Genomic DNA, 17814 nt, shown 5'->3' on the forward strand with positions numbered 1-17814 from the left:
TCTGCAGGAATTCTCAACAGTTGGTCTTGACAACCCCAGGCAATTCCGAGGCTCATTAACCTATTTACAGGTGCTATGCTTTCTGAGCCGCTTGTGTTCTGAAACAGCCTGCAATTTCTCTGAAACAGCCAGCCAACAGCCTCAGTTCAGAGCTGCTCATGGGGTGTTTTGGGGGCTTGAGATAGGAAATGAAGGCTTTGGGGGATTCTCAAGAGGAAAGTTTTTAAATGAGTAAGCCCTTCACCTATTTCTCCTCCAGCCCACTGTAATCAGAGGGAGACACAGAAAGTAAACAGCTGCCTTCCATGGTTTAGGAAATTCTTCAAGTCACCATTTGTGAAATTAGACTGGGCTGAAAGGCCACCTATCTGGACTATCTGGGAAGAGCAGAGAGACCCAGTCTGCCTCCTCCTGTCCTTCCTGCAGTTCTCCGGACAAATGCCTCTGGTTTTTGCTGAATCGTTCTACATTAAATTGTTCAGCCCAATCAGGCTAAGCCCTGGGGAGCTGGACAACCTCATTGTTCAGTGGTTTCTATTATGGGCTGTCTTTGAGAATCCCATTATTTCTAAACTGCAAGGACTGCAAAATCTTTTGCTGGGTACACTCCTTTTTGAGACATTTCAGGGTTTGCAAATTTCCCTAAACTCTTCTTTTATAAGAGGAACCTTGGATTTGCCCTGCAGACAAGGGTCTTTGTTGTGTGGTCAGTTTGTTATATAATGAGGTCTTTCCCAGGACTGGCAGGTCCCCCTCCTGGTCAAGATAAACCTGCTTTACACTGACATCTATGTTGCCCAAAAGAACGGCTGGAGACAGCCTCTCGGCCAGCCATTGTCAGTGTGCTCTGTTTTCAAATCTCTAATTCAGAGGCTCGTCTCCCCCAGGAAATACCCAGGAGACAGAAATCTTAAGCTTGCCTCTGAAAGCCTGTAAAGAGATGCTCAGGGCCTCCCAGGTAAATGAGGGACCATTCTTGTCTGGGTTTGGGAATAGTGCCCACCATACTCTATCTCTTCAGAGTGACAGAAGTACAGTTGACTTTGCTTCCCAGGGTTTATAACAGATTCAGTGACCTATGGGGAAATATGAACAGGATGATGTGTGCAGATGAATTTTCCTCCTCCTCCTCTTCCTCTTCCTCTTCCTCCTCCTCCCCCCCCTCCTCCTCTTCCTCCTCCTCCCCCCCCTCCTCCTCCTCCTCCTCCTCCTCCTCCTCCTCCTCCTCCTCCTCCTCCTCCTCCTCCTCTTTGTTATATAAGACACTAGCTGTCCTGGAACTCTCTGTAGACCCTGTTGGCTTCAAACTCAGAGATTCACCTGCCTCTGCCTGCAAGCACTGGGATTAAAGATGGGTACCACCGCGCTCAGCTTCTTGTTATTGTTCTTAAGTGGAATAGTATACAAGCCACTTAACAGCTTCTATGTTATATTAAGTATTCTAATCTACAGCACTGGTTCTTAACCTAGTCCTAATGCTGTAACCCTTTGATACAGTTCCTCATGTTGTAGTGACTCCCCAGTCATAAAATTATCTTGTTGCTACTTCATAACTATGATTTTTGCCACTTCTCTGAATTGTAATGTACATAACTGATATGCAAGGTATCTGACCCGTCTGGGAGGCATGACCACACACAGGTTGAAAACCACAGATCTAGAGACAACGGGGTATTCAGTAGGCTGTCGGTAGGTCATATACAAATACCATGCCATGTATTATAAAGAAAATGTGGATCTGAATATGAGAATCCATGGGGGGAGGGGTAGTCTGAAACCCATCCCCAGTGTGTGCCAAGGGGTAACAGTTCCATACTTCTTAATGAAGGCTAAAGGACTTCTTACTCTGTGCCAGAGATGATGCCAGCGGCTCAGGCCCCACTTTGTCATGCAGCTATTTCTAGAAGTCAGCCCATACCGATCTGGAAGGAGTCGTAAGTGGACAGCAAACCCCACGGAACCACAGGACCACAGAGGGGACAGGACTTGAGCAATGGACCCAGTTGCGTCCATTTTTGAAGTATTGGCAGTTTTCTGACAGTTTTCAAAGATAGAACATAGGATCTTTGAAAAGCCAGCGGCATAAACCTTCACTTCTTCACCTCCACCCTGATCTCTTGGTGTTACTGCATGGGAGGGTTCAGAATCGGTCCGGCACAGATGGACTTAGCATAGATGGTAACACTAAGTAACACTTATTTAAAGCAAAGGAGCTAGGTAAGGCTTTGTCCTTCTAAGAGGATTGTAGTGTGTAGTTTTAGAAAACGATCCATGCTAAACTGGCTAACCGCTGGCACTGGTGGTGGTCTAGCCCACCCCGATCCAGCCCACTGCTGAGTCCTTGCACTACCCAGGCCTACCACTCCCTCTGGCTAGCCTGCAGAAAGCTAGCTACGATAGCTCAGATCCCCTTAGCCCTGTAAAATGATAACACTAGAGACTTGTAATATACTAGCCAGATTTTTAACAATAAATCTCCAACCACAAGATGCTTGCGCAAAGAACACAAAGTCCAATTGATATAAATACAAGTTACATACTTAGATTGGACAAATGTACCCGTCACTGCTCTACTGGCCACCTATAAAATCCATAGCTACCTGTGGCTTGTCCAAGCCACGTGGCCCCAACTCATCTTTTTCCTCCATCTTCATCCATCCTCTGTCTCTCTGTCTTTCCTCCCTCTTTTCCCTCCCTAAAACTTTCAGCCCCGCCTTTCCTTCCACTGCCCAATCACAGGCTCTAACCTTATCTGACCAACTAAGATTTCACCCGGCCTCACCTGAGTAGAGGCACTCCTCTTAAGGGAGCAGAAAATACAAACAGCAATCCACAATAGACTCTTTTTCATCTGTGTTAGAGGACAGTCTGATACGAATCTCATCAACATTGTATCTTAGCACATCTGATTGCTGGCTTTCATCAAGGAAAAAAATAAAATATTTGTTAGGCATGGCCATCTGAGGCAGGGAGACAAAAAGATTATAAACTTGAGGCCAGCAAAACCTGTGTGGAAAGACTGGCTCAACATCTACTCCCCAAAGAGGAATGAAGACAAGAAGAGAAACTTCAGTGTCTTGGCTAAGGAGGCTGTGACTATGTATATCTGAGACTGTTCCCCACAGAAGGAGAGGAGAGCAATGATGTCTATCATTTCTTAGTGGAGACTTGGTACCTAAAACAAGTGGTGTCTTTCTACAGGTTAAGTGCAGAAAGACACATTCAATTGGACATTTCGTCTACTCCTATAAGTCTAAGTTAGTGACACAAACTCATGGTGTTAACAAAAACTTTGGGTCTTCGCTCATTTGAAATAAAAGCTAGCATTTTTCCACAGCTGAGGTTCAATCAATAGTTCCAATTACCAATCAGCAATCAAGACAATTCCACAATTCAATTCCACGGCACAGACATGGCCACAGGCCATAATGGATACAATCCTTCAGCTGAGGCTCTCTCTTCCCAGGTGACTCTACATCTGTGTCAAACTGAAATAAACATTAAGCACCAGAAGAGGTAAAACAGGAAACAAGGACAACAGAATCTCCAAAAGCTTGAAGGTCCAAGAGCCTGACAAACAAGCAAACACGAGGCTCTGCCTCGAAAAAAGTGGAGACCGAAGATTAACACCCGAGGTTCTCTCTGACCTCAACACATTTCATGGTAGCACTTGATGACATGCTCTCACACACAAGTATGTGCACAAAAGTCCATGTGAGCGCGTGCGCGCGCGCGCGCACACACACACACACACACACACACACACACATTTTCCTTTAAAGGACAATCTGGTTGGATTCAAATAAAAAAAAAAATTCAACTACCCATTTTTTTTTTCAAGAAACCCAGCTCACTAACAAAATCATTCACAGATTTCAAGATGAAAGTTGCTACACTAAGCAAATGGGGGATGAAAAACAGGGCACTCCAGACATTCTTATACCTGACAAAGCAGACTATAAGGTGAACACAGAAGAGACAAAGAAAGCAACTACATTCTCAAAAGAGAGCAACGCATCAGGAAGATAAAACAACCGCAGAAACGTACACACTGAGCGTTGGGACTCTCAGTTTCATAAAATGAACACTAATGGAACTGTAAAGAGAGACACGTCCCTGTACAATAATGTGGATGACTTAAATTTCCCACTCTCATCAATAGACAAGTCATGGAGAATAAAATCCAACAAATAAACTTCAGAGTTAATCTGCACCGAAATGAAGTAAACTCAATAGAACGCTACAGAATGTGCTATTCATTACTTCGTCTTGGTGATGCTGGATGAACTTAGAAATAAGTGTGTGTGCTCACAAACACACATAGCAATTACAATTAAATAGGAAGTCATGAGATTGGGAGGGAGAGGGGGGGGACACAGGAAAAGTTGGACTCAGGATGAAGGGCCAGGGTAAAGTTGATATGGTCAGTGGGCACGTGTACGACGTTCTCAGGAAAAAGTTAAATTCCAACACCACAAAGCAATTATTTTCACCTTACAAAAGAACCAACATATTGTCTGAGAGAGTAAACCTAACCCTTGCTCAGAATTGACCAACATTTACATAACAACATACCATAAGTCATGTTCCTAGAGAAACAAGGAGTCAGAAAGCAAAGGTCATCTTGACCTAAGGGCATTGTGTCCTGATGCACTGGGGCAGGAAGTCAACAGGTGGTGACAAAGATTGGTAAATGAAGAAGCCACACAGAAAGTGTGTTATTTAGAACTTTGAGCGCATGGACTAAGTATGCCGCTCAGTGGCAGAATCACTTGCCTGATAAGTTCAAGGCTCTGGAGTCAATCCTCAGGCCTTTGAAAAATGGAATTGGGATATGAGTGTAGATGCCAAGAGACACATGAGAAATGATGTGTGTGGAGAACTGGTTTCCATTATGAAACATATTACTCCTTTGCCACGTACATTACCTTGATGACAATTACAAATCTACAAATCTTGTTAAAGTTACATTTCCCATAAGCACCTTTTTGAGAAAGTTGTATTGCTGTCAAATTATGTTTAACTTATTTCCTTGAAGAGTGCCTTTAGATTCTTACTATTAGTTATCCTACAAAATATAAAAATTATATACCATGAAATATGAAATTCGGTAGGTTATTAAAATTATTAAATTGCCACAAAAATGATTCACAGAGCATGCATTTCTATTTCCAAATCTGACCATATGTTTAGACTATAAATTTGTTTTGGGGAGGGGAACATTTCATTTGTTATTGTTCACATTAAGGAAATGAACACGCCCTAGAGAAAAACAAACAAATGGAGTCTGAAAATGCAGACTGTCTTTGACTAGAATTTACAATGTTCTTTATGTGAGTCAGTAACTCATTTTAGAAATAGCCATGTAACTTGTGAGTGAACTTTAAAATAAATGTCAGAAATGTTAAAAACACATGTTAACAAATACACATATAACTTATTAGCATAATTTATAATAATTGTGTATATGCAGATTCTCTTTCTAGCTGATTAGTTCCCAGTACAGAAAGAGAGACTCAAATAATAGTATCAATAAAATGGCTTTGTGTGCTACCAAACACCTGAAGATAGTCACCCCAAACTTTTGACCACTGACAGGTTCACTTTGGTTGAACTCTTGGAATCTGGAGTCATTTAGCAAATAGTGACTGATCAACTAAGTCACTTTAATGATTAACCAAGGTTATGCCATCACCCTCAAAGAACATATGTATTCACATGTTCAAAATCTTGTTCAATTGTGCACACTGAAATAGTTTAACTACTTTCTAAATATTAGGATCAGCATGTATGCATGTGTTTCTAGATATGTGGACATAACTGTGGAATACCAGAATATACATTTGCATAAATGGAGACCTGTGCATAAATCTCGTCATTGTTACTAGTAATCAACTGACGTGCACCATTCCTTTTAATTCAATCAGATTGTGAATACAATTAACAAATATACAGTGAATGCAATTATGTAAGATAAATTACTCATGAAAATTGCATAAAATAACTGTACTCTATTTTGAAGTAAAATCAACATCTGTCTTAAAACATGCCATAAAGTCTTAAATATACCACATTTATTTTTAGTGTAATGTTCATTCCCTAGTATTTTAATTGAGCCTTCTCTCAGTATCTGATTCAGGGACATCATTCAATTTTTAAAAAGGAAAAGATGAAGGAAAAATGAACAAATGTACCAAGATATTTCAGACTGAAAACTTGAGAGTCTTGCTTAATATGAAGTGAGAGTTACATGGTTAATGCAAAACACAAAACTTTGGGTCAACAGCTAATAGGACAGATACATCATATTTTTCTAGAGACTTACAGATAGCCTCCCTCTCATAACCCCCAGTCTCTGACAAAGACTATAGAAAATTAGAATGAAGACCAGGGCCATCCCTAAGGATCTCTCTAAGAGAGGAACCTGTGAGGACTGCCAGAAGCATTTTGTATGGATGGGAAAACTTGGTCATTCTAGGATGTCATGCATGGGGCATATTGAACTAGTCCCCAGGTCCATCAGTAGCTTTGTTCTAGCTTCCAGATTAGGTGCCTGCTCTCTAGAATTTCAGTATTAACACTGGACAGGAGTAACCCATGCTGGATCTTCACCAGTGCAAGAGGAGTCCATCCTGAATCCAATAGTGAGGAAGTTCATGGAGTTTTTCAGGGAATGGGGAGAATGGGGTGTTTTTCACAGACCAAGTAAAGTGTATCTTGGAGCCCACAGTGATGAAGGACCCAGGCGAAATCCTGGGTATACAAAAAGCCAGAAACATGGCAAGTACATGTGTGAGAAAGGGGAAGCAAGCAAGGCATCTGAGCATCCCCACACATCTTCCCAAAGTCTTGATGATGGGCAAGGTGGACCTTGTCTCTGGGCAGAGAACTTTGGCCTGCTGAGAAAACCCAGTGCTTCCAAGACACTCTCCTCTGGAAACTGGATAGATTAGATCATCTCCCACATGAATCCAGGGTGAGCAGAAACGAGTGAGGCATTCAGTGTTCCTGAAGGTATCAGCTTTTCTCTCTGTCTATCCATTAAGAAAAATGGTATGTAGAATCTGGCTGCACCAAGCTGAACCAGAGGTGAATGAGAGCCAAACACACTGCTCTCACTTTGCACTTGGGTCCACCTTCAGAGGAAAATGGAGTTTCCCTCCCGCCTGTAGGTCACCATTCATTGGCTTCCTTCCACCCTTTAAGACAAGTCATGGTACCTCATGAAAGTATAAGTCAAATCTATGGTAGCAAATCCTGAGGGAGGAGCCTACAATGTGAATGCATTGAACATGAACAAATTTGGGTTGAAGGTGAGGAATCTTCACCTGGTAGGACATCTAGTATAACACTAGTGGACATGGGTTCCTTCAGCAGTAGACATGTCATCCTTCACTGAATCCAGTGGATTTCTTCTTCCTGCATCAGAAACTGGTACTTACCTAGCTTTGGGTCAGATTTTCTTCCTGATTTCTCAGACATTGGTTCCATTGTAGGACTTGAAATACAAATATTAAGAAGGAATGCTTAAATAAACAAAATACCTCATTGATTAAATATCAGGATGCAAGTTGCTTCCTGAAACCCAGGGTTTATGCCCAGGTCTTTGATTGACATTTAGGGAAAACAAGTTAACTCTTTTATGTCCCATGGGTTGGGACAAATGGGGGCATTAAAACTGCACACTCAGGGTTTATAAGATCATCATAGATTTTGGACCAGTGATGAGGATTCTTTTCATTTCCATGTATCTGCCTACCTATGGGATCACCTGAGGCCCTTTGTAAAATAAAATGCAGTTCAGTTATTAATGGCACCATGACAATGTCATCCCCTAGAAGGAAGAGCAAGGAACAAATAAATATATGTGATGTTTTTGTTGTTGTTGCTGTTATATGTATCACTTTTAATGGCTATACTAGAAAAATGTTTTTCCTATAAGTGAGTCTTACTTAAGGTGTCTAAAAATATGAGTGGGTTGGCTGAGAAGCTAGACCACAGGGAAATTAACCTTACACTCAGCAAGCCTTTGACAAATGCTTGCTCTAATTATTATCATTTATCTCAACAGCTGCAGAGAGTGTGTCCAAGATAAACAGAGTTTAAAAAGTGGGTTAAGCTTGATGTCATGGGACACATCTGTGATCCTGTGACTTGAGGAGGTCGAGGCAGAGACACTACAGCATGACCTCATTTCAAACTAGAATGATAAAGAAAAACAAGGTGTGTATTGATAGCTTAGTGGTGAGACCTTAGGTTCAGTCTTTAGTACTAATAAAAATGTTGGACACAAAACAGAGAAGCGTGGCTTTGATTCAGAGCAAGGTTGGAAGAGACTGTCTAGCCAGCCCATAGAGAAGAGCTCCACAGATAGAAGCCCTGCATGGATCACACAGGCAGCATGAAGCACTTTATAATACTACACCTGGTTTAGAAAGTGTATCCTGGATGGTGAAAAGCAGGAACACAACAGTGACCAGGAGATTGGATTTCGTTTGTATCTGTAGAGCCAAGTAGATCAGAGGTTTTAAAAGCAGAGTGATAACCCACAACCATCAGACTTCCGGTAGCGGACTTCCGGGGGGTTGGGTCTACCCAATGGCCCGATGTGAACGCAGTCCTAATTAAATAAGAAATGGTTGTAGTATTTTTCTTCTTCAGCATTGGCCCCTACTTCCCTGGGGACTCATCCCTGGATCATTAGACACAGCGTGAATTCATTGCTCAGATCTGCTTCAGCGTGACTTGTCACCTTAGATGTCTCTTTTCAGGTCACTTCATTTCCTACTCAGGTAAATACTTCTTGATGTCTTTGCTCAACATCCTTTGGTCAATAAGTGACTTCATCTGGATGCTATGGGAAACTGGGGACTCTGAGACCAACAGACGCAATGCCTGCTTCTCAGTGTAGGGTGATTATTAACTGGAGAGAGAAATGTAGGAGAAAGAGAGAGTCACTGATTTGTCAATCCTTCTGTTCTTGCACCATGAACTGTTGTTTTCCATTGTAGTCCCACATCCATTTCCTGCTCTGCTCGGGTTCAATTTATAATCCACACATACTTGAGAACTACTGGTCTTTTCACTTTTCACACACAAAGGTTAACAGACATTATATTACAACAGACATTTACTACATTAATCAATTTTCATGTCTTTAAATATATCTATATATATATCTATATATATATATGGATCTAAATGTGAACTGAATGATGTCAGTTCTTTACATTGTCAGCTAGAAGAGCATTGAAAGCTACAGCTGTAGTTTAATAAGCGAACATGTAATATGCTAATCCTACAGAAATATGTTTTATTCAGTTTTTATTCACTAATCATAATTTCTGTTTCAATACTCAGTATTCATTTTGATTCTTATATTTTTGTCTTTTAGTTTGAATAGATAATTTGAAATGTTTAGGAGAAAAATAACTTTCAAAATATATGTAAATATAGGTCTAGGAAATGACCTTAGTGAGCAAAAGTGTTTGCCGTACATGCTTGACAACTTGGGTTTCACCTTGGAATCCATATAACAAGGTGGGTGAGGTGACATGCCTCTGGGGTCCCAGTACTTATCCAGTGAGATAGTCAGAGATGGAGACAGGAAGCCTGTGTAGAAGCTTGTGGGTCAACCGGTCTGGAATGCAGGATAAAATAACAGAAATACTGAGAGAAGCCTCAGAAACTGGTAGAAGGAGAGAATTTGTGCCTAAGAACTGTCCTTGGACACCCCACATATTCACCATGTGTACAAACACACATATACACAAATATACACAAACATAGAAACACAAAATAGACATGTAATTTAATAAAAATTTAAAATATGGATATTTCGTTTATATTATATAGTTATATTTTTAATCTTTTGGTTTAGTATGAGCCAGACCAATTGTACAAAAGTTTTATTCTAACTATAAGCAAGTAAGGGAAATATTAGAGCTTGGTGGTGGTGGTGGCGAGTGCCTTTATTCACAGAACTCAGGAGGCAGAGGCAGATGGATCTCTGAGTTTGAGGCCAGTCTGGTCTCAAACTAGCTAATTCTAGGACAGCCAGGGATACACAGAAAAAGCCTGTCTTAAAAGAAATATGAAGAAAAAAGAAAGAGAAAGAGAGAGAGAGAATACATTTTTGATAGTAAATAGTGTATGTCTTCATTGCTCTTACAAATGACACCAACCTATATATAAGGCTCCAAGAAATGTATGGTAGTAATTTATTCTCTTTGATATTTCTTTTGATACTTTAAAAGCTACCTTTCAGTCTTGTGAATATATACTTATTACAATAAGAGGCTAGAATAGCTCATTCTTATTTGGCACAGCAGTTTTGCCCTATGGAATCATGGGACACTAATTTAGCTTGCATTGCCCCTGAGGAGTTAGATACATCTCAGCCCTAAGCATGTTCCCATTACCTTAGCTGCAGTGGGTAGTTGTAGGACGTGGTCTTACTAGTCATCCTAGCATGTGTGGTATAAGGTCTGAGAGGTAGAAGAACATCAAAGGACACCACCAGCCCCAGAGCCTTTGCCCATTCTTGAGGGTGGAGGAGACCTGGAAATGTGGACAAATGTCCCCTGCAGAGGCTGCCTCTCTCATACTGCCTCATTCTGGAAAAGGACCCTCATGACTGTAGCCTGAGGTTCCCCCTGGGTGCAAGAACGAGCGGAACCTCTCACAGTTCTCGGGACCTGCATTTAATCACACTGGTATTGGTCTGGTCTTCATAGTCAGGATTTTGTTTTTATTTTTGTTTGTTTGCTTTACTGGTGATGCAGACTGAGTGTGGTAAGAGAGGGCTATCATGCACATGGTTGGTAAGGCTAACACAGAGCTGGTTCTAACCCCACTGTAGCTTTCTCTGGGCTCCCTAGTGGACTGGTTTGAAAGGTTGTAGAACCCCACCCTTGGAAGGTAGACTTTCCCTGGAGGAACTGGGTTACTGGAGGCAGGCCTTCAGGTTCTATAGTTCTATTAGTTGGGGTTCTTTGGACTCTCAGGACTTATGGAATGTCTATATATTGAGGAAATTTATTATGATGACTTACAATCTGTAGTCCAACTAATTCAACCATGGGCAGCTGTGGATGGGAAGTCCAAGATTCTAGTAATTGCTCAAGACCATGAGGCTAGTTTATTAAGCTGGTCTTCTGCAGAAGTAGGTTCCAACAGATGTGCTGACAAGTAAATGCAAGCGGGTGAAGAAGAATGAATTTTCCTTCTTCTAATGTCCTTATGTAGGTCTCCAGCAGAAGGTGTGGCCCAGATTAAAGATGTACATCTCCATACCTGGATCTGGGACTTGATTTGTCCCAGGCTGATCTTGAACTCAGAGATCTCCTTGCCTCCGTCTCCTGGGATTAAAGATGTGTACGAAGCTTTTCATGGCCCCTATGCCTCAAGAACTCCATGCCAAGATCCAGGTCATAAACTTCTGTTTTCCAGCCTCAAGATCTAGCTCACACATGAGCCTTTCAATTCTGGACATAGTTCATTCCAGAGTTAGTCAAGTTGACAACCAGGAATAGCCATTACAATGGCTCACCTCACTTCCTATCCACTGCTTGCTTTCTGAGGTTGGTTGCTGGGGGTTCCCACCATGTCTTCCCTACCACGATGAACTCTACTCCTTCTAAGACAGTGAGTCAGATAAACTCTTCCTTCCTTACGCTGACTCTTGTTAGGTGTTTGGTCACAGCAGTGAGAAAAGCAACAAATGCACGTGTGTTCTCTGGAAGGCAGAGTCTCTCTGCATGGTCCTTCAGTACTTTCCCTGGGCCCATTCTAAGCAATGAAATCACCGACAAAAAGCTCACCAAAGGGGCTGGGGATTTAGCTCAGTGGTAGAGCGCTTGCCTAGGAAGCGCAAGGCCCTGGGTTCGGTCCCCAGCTCCGAAAAAAAGAACAAAAAAAAAAAAAAAGCTCACCAATATAGATTTATGGGTAGATGATGGATAGATGCATAGATGATAGAACAATAGGTCCTGAGAGGGGCACTATTTACAGGACAGGGATTGACATACAGCAAATAGCATCCTCTCTGTCTATTTCAGCTGAGAAGCTGTGTGTTGAGGATCCAAGATTTTACTTCTCTACGCATATCTAGAATCTATGAGTGACCATGAGGGTTGATTTAGGAGTATGTATAAATTGGAGTTGTAATAGTATACAAGTTGACAAATACTGAATATGTTCATGAGAGTGGGCTGTGCATATTTCCTATAAACATTTTTTCACACTTCCGTTCGTATGGTTGAGTTATATAAATGTGACAATGAGGACTGACGTCTCCAGGAAGTCCCTTCATAGGGTAGAAAGGATCCACTGTGGGGCCCAGTGAGTGGCTGAGTTGGGCTATGTTCTGAGAAGGCTCCATTGAAGACTGTGCATTCATACATCTGTTTGAGAGACAGTAGCGGTGATGGTTCATCTTGGTTGTCAGCTGACTACATCCAGAAGCCCCCAAGACGTTGGACACTCCTGTGTGGGTTTTTCTTGATCAGATGATCTGAAGCAGGAAGACCCATTTTAGTTGTAGGTGTCGGATCACATGAAAGGATAGGGACGAGGGAAATTTTGCTTTTTGGCCTTCTTGCCCTAGAACTTGTCTGGCAAGTTCTCCTATCCTGCTACTGTGGCATTTACTTGCTGATATTAAACTAAATCCTTTGGGATTCCAATATAGACTGAAGACTGAAATTCCCCGGATCTTCCGCACCATCTTAGAACTACTGAGATTCCCATCCCCCTGGGTTACCCAGCTACAGCATTTTAGACCTCTCCAGTGTGAGATAGTCATTGTTGGACTACAGCCTGTGAGTCAGTCTAATAAATCCCTTTTAATATACATATTCATTCTCCCAGACTCATCCCTTTAGAGAACCCTGGCTAATGCAGCAACAAATGTCTATCATAATTCGTAACTGGAATATAACAGTTGTTTCTGAAGTTACATATTTTGGTATGTTTCATAAATTTAAGTAAATGTCATAAGAGACATAATTTATTTCAGAATAGACTTTAAAAACACACTGATTTAAATGCTAATGAAAGCCTCCAGCAGCCAATGCTCTAAGAGAAAAAGTTTAAGACGATCCAAAATTTCATCATGTTGTTTTCCTAACTGCACCATAAATCTCAATATTAAATGAATGTGTCTTTTGATACCAGTAAAAATATGGGAGTGTTTAGTACTCCGAGTGAGGAGGCATACACAGCTGTTGCATTTCAGACAATATGGGAAGTTTTGTGTCTCTGGGTGGGTGAGAGATGACTTTGAATGCTTGGATGGACACAAGGGATTAGGCAAAGATACCTCTAACCAGGTTCCCCAGAGCAAGGCGAAAGGTCAGCTTCTCAACAGACAGCAATGAGGACTGGAGGAAAGGCTCTCTAGATCCTGGAAGATTTATAACCATGATAGCACAGGTGTGTGTGTGTGTGTGTGTGTGTGTGTGTGTGTGTGTGTGTGTGTGACAGAAACAAGAGCTGGAAAGCAGATAATTGTGAGACTGATAAATGTTATGCACATATTGATAACTAGACAGATGTTTCAGAAAAAGAGAGAGAAGAAGGCACCTCTGGTCCAATTTTTCTTTTGCTCTCTGTGTTTTGGTGCTATAGCCACGGAGTGTTCTTAGCATTGGGGGAAACAATTGAAAAGATGAAAATAGAAAAACTACCTGGAGGTCATGTAACTGACGTACTACTACTCAACAATAACCGCAACAGTCCCACTAACTGGGTCAGAAACTGGGCAAAGGGCTGTGTCCATCATTCCAAACATTGGAGAAGCTGAGGCAGGTGGATCATAAGTTCCAAGAATCTTTGGGCTATAGACTCAAGTAAAGCCCAGGTTAGACAGCTTAATGAGACCCAGTTTCAAGATGCAAAGCAGAAGTCAGAGCTGCCCACAGAGCCCAGTCATGCAACACTTACCCAGCATGCACAAGGTGCTGGGTTCCATCCTCAGCACCAAAGAAAAACAAGGAGGAACAGAACAAAAATGGGCAAAGGACACGAGCTGATGTTTTTCTGAAGATGTGCACATGAATAAAGAGCCCATAAAAATATTAATTACCACTAATCACTAGAGAAATACAAATCAAAACCATGGTGAGCTATGTCCTCACAAGCACCTGTGATAGTTGAGTAAGAATGGCTCCCATAGGCTCATAGATTTGAATGCTTGGTCACCAGGGAGTGGTACCATTAGAAAGAACATGTGGCCTTGTTGGAGGAAGTGTATCACTGGGAGTGGGCCTTGAGGTTTCAAATGTTTAAGCCAGACACAGTGGTTCGTTCTCTCTCTCTCTCTCTCTCTCTCTCTCTCTCTCTCTCTCTCTCTCTCTCTCTCTCTCTCCCACTACTGATTTTGAATCCAGCCTCAAGCTACCTCTCCAGCACCATGTCTGCCTGTGTGTTACTCTGCTTCGAGCCACGATGACAGTGGATTAAACCTGTGAACCTGTAAACCTGTAAACCAGCCCCAATGAAATGTTTTCCTTTATAAGAGTAACTGTGGTTATACTCTCTGTTCACAGTAATAAAACCCTAACTAAGATATACCACCATAATGGCCACTGTCAAAGAAATAGAAAACAACAAGTGTTAGTGTAGAGATCAGGGAAGCTGGAACCCTGTGCCCAGTCAGTGGGAATGTAAAGTAATCCTGTGGCATACCCATAATCAGAGCAGCATTGTATTCAATAACCAAACAGTGGAAGCCATCTAAGTGCCCACTGTCAGATGAGTGGGTAAACAGGATGCAGTGGGCTGTGGTCAAAAGGCAATAGAGTATGACTCAACCACGAAGAAGGAAATTCTGATGTTTGCTAAAGTATGGATGAACCTTGAGGACACTTACTAAATCTTGAAATCCAGTTGTAAGAGAAAATGCAAATGTGAGGTGATTCTATTACTGTGGAGCATCTAAAGTTACCAATGTCATTGTCACAGAATAGTGTCTGACAAAGGCTGAGAGAGGGAACAAGGGAGAGCATTGTTTGATGTGAAGAAATCAACTGTTTTGCAAGCCTAGAATGTTCTGGAGATAGCGTTTGTGTGGCAATGTGAACACACTTGACACTTCTGACCTATCCACATACAATGGTTCAGACAGTAAGTTTTATATTATGTGCTGTAGCCACAATCAAACATTTTAAATTGCTTTAAGAGAAAAATCCACTTCTAAGAGATGAAGTAGAGTTGGCCCGCCTCCCATCTCCCTGCTCAGACAATGAAATATGTCCCATGACATCTTGTCCACTCTTAAAATATTTTCATGTTAAAGAAGGAAGAGATTGATGAATCCAGTGAAGAACAGAGTTGGTTGGCAAAGATAATTAAAAAACAGGTTGAAAAGGCCAACCCGACAGGTAAAAGGGGTTTTAATTGCCCCAGGCAGGACAGTTCACACCTTTGATCCCAGCACATAGGAGACCTAGGCAGAAAGATTGTGTGTTTGAGTCCAGACTGGGTGATACAGTGGACCCTGACTAAGTAACAACAATGAAAGAAAGGAATGAAAGGAGGAGAGGGAAAGAAGGGAGGAAGGGAAGACAGAGGGACAAATGATTGAAATATATGGATAGGTGAATGATGATCATATATACAATGTTCAAAATCCACACTGTCACTACCTCCATGGAGCCACCCTCTCCCTTAGCTGTTCAGTTTGCTTCTCCTGTATTATTTACAAAATTATCCTGATGCTAGCTTATTTTTTATAATGACACAAAACCAATGCCAATCTGTCTTTCAGACAAATGTCCTTCACATCTTAGATACCAACACAAGTCTATTCTCGTCAGGAAAAAAAAAAAAACAACTCTTCAAGACCTTAGTAAAACATGTATGTATTTTATGTGGGAAAAAACCCTGAGAGCAGCATGAAAGTTAAGTATGACAACTTTGTTATTCAAAATGGTGACGTTAGGCCATTGACATCACACCTAGAACACTTTTCGTGACACTTACCTCTATGGTTAGGAGAACACAATGCCAGTGAAAGAACTGGGAGGATACCACTCCATCTGAGCTGGGCGAAGAGCAGGACCGATCACAGAATTTCACTGTCCCTGGAGATTGAGCTTATGCATCATATGAGCCATGTATGTGATGTTATCTCCTACAATCTACCCTTCCCTTTGGCACACGTTTGTTATTGTTCCATATGAAATGCCCCCAGTGTAATGTAATTCCCCACATACAATGTCCAGCCCAGTTATTGGAGTCTCTGGGTCAGGAAGTCCCTCCCTCCAACTTCTTTGGTTCTGTTTTTCTGGGGCTGCCCTAAAGCTGCAGTTCAGATGCAGGCTGAGCCAGGCACGTTGATTCATACCTGCCATCCCAACGCTGCCAATTCAAGGCTGGGACGAGAGGGTTGCTACAAATCTGTCCTACATAGTAAGCTCCAGGTCAGCCATATCTGTAGACAGAGACCCTGTCTTAAAAATCAAACCAAACAAAGCAAGAAAAAAAAATCAAGCCAACCAAGATAAATTAATTAATATGTACGATGAACTGTCCAAGTTCAACTGGGAGGGGAGAGACTTATTCCTTAGGTGGCTCATATGTTGGAAGGATTTATTTCTTCAGTGGCTGTGGGCCCAGAGGAGTGCTGGCGGTAGTGGTGTCAAGCTTATTTGAGAGTTGGCTTTACCAGGAGAGGAGGGGAAAGCCTGAGAGTGAATCACTGTGGATGGAAGCCATATCCTGTGATACCTGCCCTAGGATTTGGGATTTGCTTTGGCTCTTTGCCGTGTTGGAGATGGAACCTAGAGCCGTCTCCCATCTACTAAGTAGTCACCCCAAAGTATCTGAAGCCATCTCATGCTGAACAGGCATTAAATTTTCTTTTTCTGTTTCTAGAAAACAAAACAGGACCAATGAGTAGCAGTCTCTGGACAACATGAGGATGAGTGTCAGTGGCCCTGGGATCAGGTCCTTCAGTAGAGGTTGTTCTTCTTGGGATGGAATCGTTCAAGTAGAGGCTGGTCAGCTGCAGACAGGACTGTGTGGGGCAGAGCTGAAGCCCTTTTCTTCCTCCTGTAGCTCCCCCACAGGGAAGGAGTGCAGGCCAAAAGGAGCCAAATGAAAGAGGTCGTGATGTATCAAAGGTCAATGGAAAGCACGATGTGATATCACAGACTTGTAACCCCAGAATTCAAGAGGCTGAGGCAGGAGGATTACCATAAGTTCCAGACAAGCTGGGATATCTAGCAAGACCCTGTCTTCAAAGACCAAACCAAATAACCAAACCAAACCAAACCAAAACCAAACACACACACACACACACACACACACACACACACACACACACACACACACACACACACACAGAGCTGAGATGAAGACCAATCCCACACAAAGCAGGGGTACTTTGGTAAGTATGTAAAACTCTGAGGGTGAGGTAGTCAGAACCGGCCTGTCTCACCTCCCTTGTGTAGGAGGCTAAGTCTTCAGGCAAGTGCAGTCAGGGGAGTCATCCCCTCAAAGACCAGGATGGAGATGGTCTCTTGCATGCCCCAACCTGTATCTCTCTGGGTTGACAGGGCTGCTTAATATTCTGACATGTGAAAGTTTGTCTCCTCAGTCTTACAGTGATGTAGGTGCTTTTTAAGGCACTGGGACGGAAAAAAAAAAGCAATATTTGCATTGAGGAAAAAAACCCTCACATTTGCAGAAGTGATCTGAGAAGTCCAGATGGCTCTTCAGAAATGACTTGTTGGGTAATTACATAATATATTTACATAGTTCAGGAGACATATGTTGAGTGGTGTCTCTCCCAGATCTGAATCTTCTACT

The 17814-nt window shown here is 42.1% G+C and overlaps 1 long non-coding RNA gene across 1 annotated transcript; it reads right to left on the minus strand.

Moving 5' to 3' along the window:
• Positions 1 to 5870: 5870 nt before the first annotated feature.
• Positions 5871 to 16190, minus strand: LOC148000067 (uncharacterized). The gene is made up of 3 exons (XR_015641207.1): positions 15985 to 16190; positions 8426 to 8923; positions 5871 to 7498 (listed from the first exon to the last, which is right to left on the minus strand). It is a non-coding gene; the product is annotated as an uncharacterized LOC148000067 (long non-coding RNA).
• Between the last annotated feature and the right edge of the window lie 1624 nt (positions 16191 to 17814).

This window comes from Rattus norvegicus, chromosome 17 (assembly GCF_021556685.1).
Source record: "Rattus norvegicus strain SHRSP/BbbUtx chromosome 17, alternate assembly SHRSP_T2T, whole genome shotgun sequence".
Classification (NCBI taxonomy): domain Eukaryota; kingdom Metazoa; phylum Chordata; class Mammalia; order Rodentia; family Muridae; genus Rattus; species Rattus norvegicus.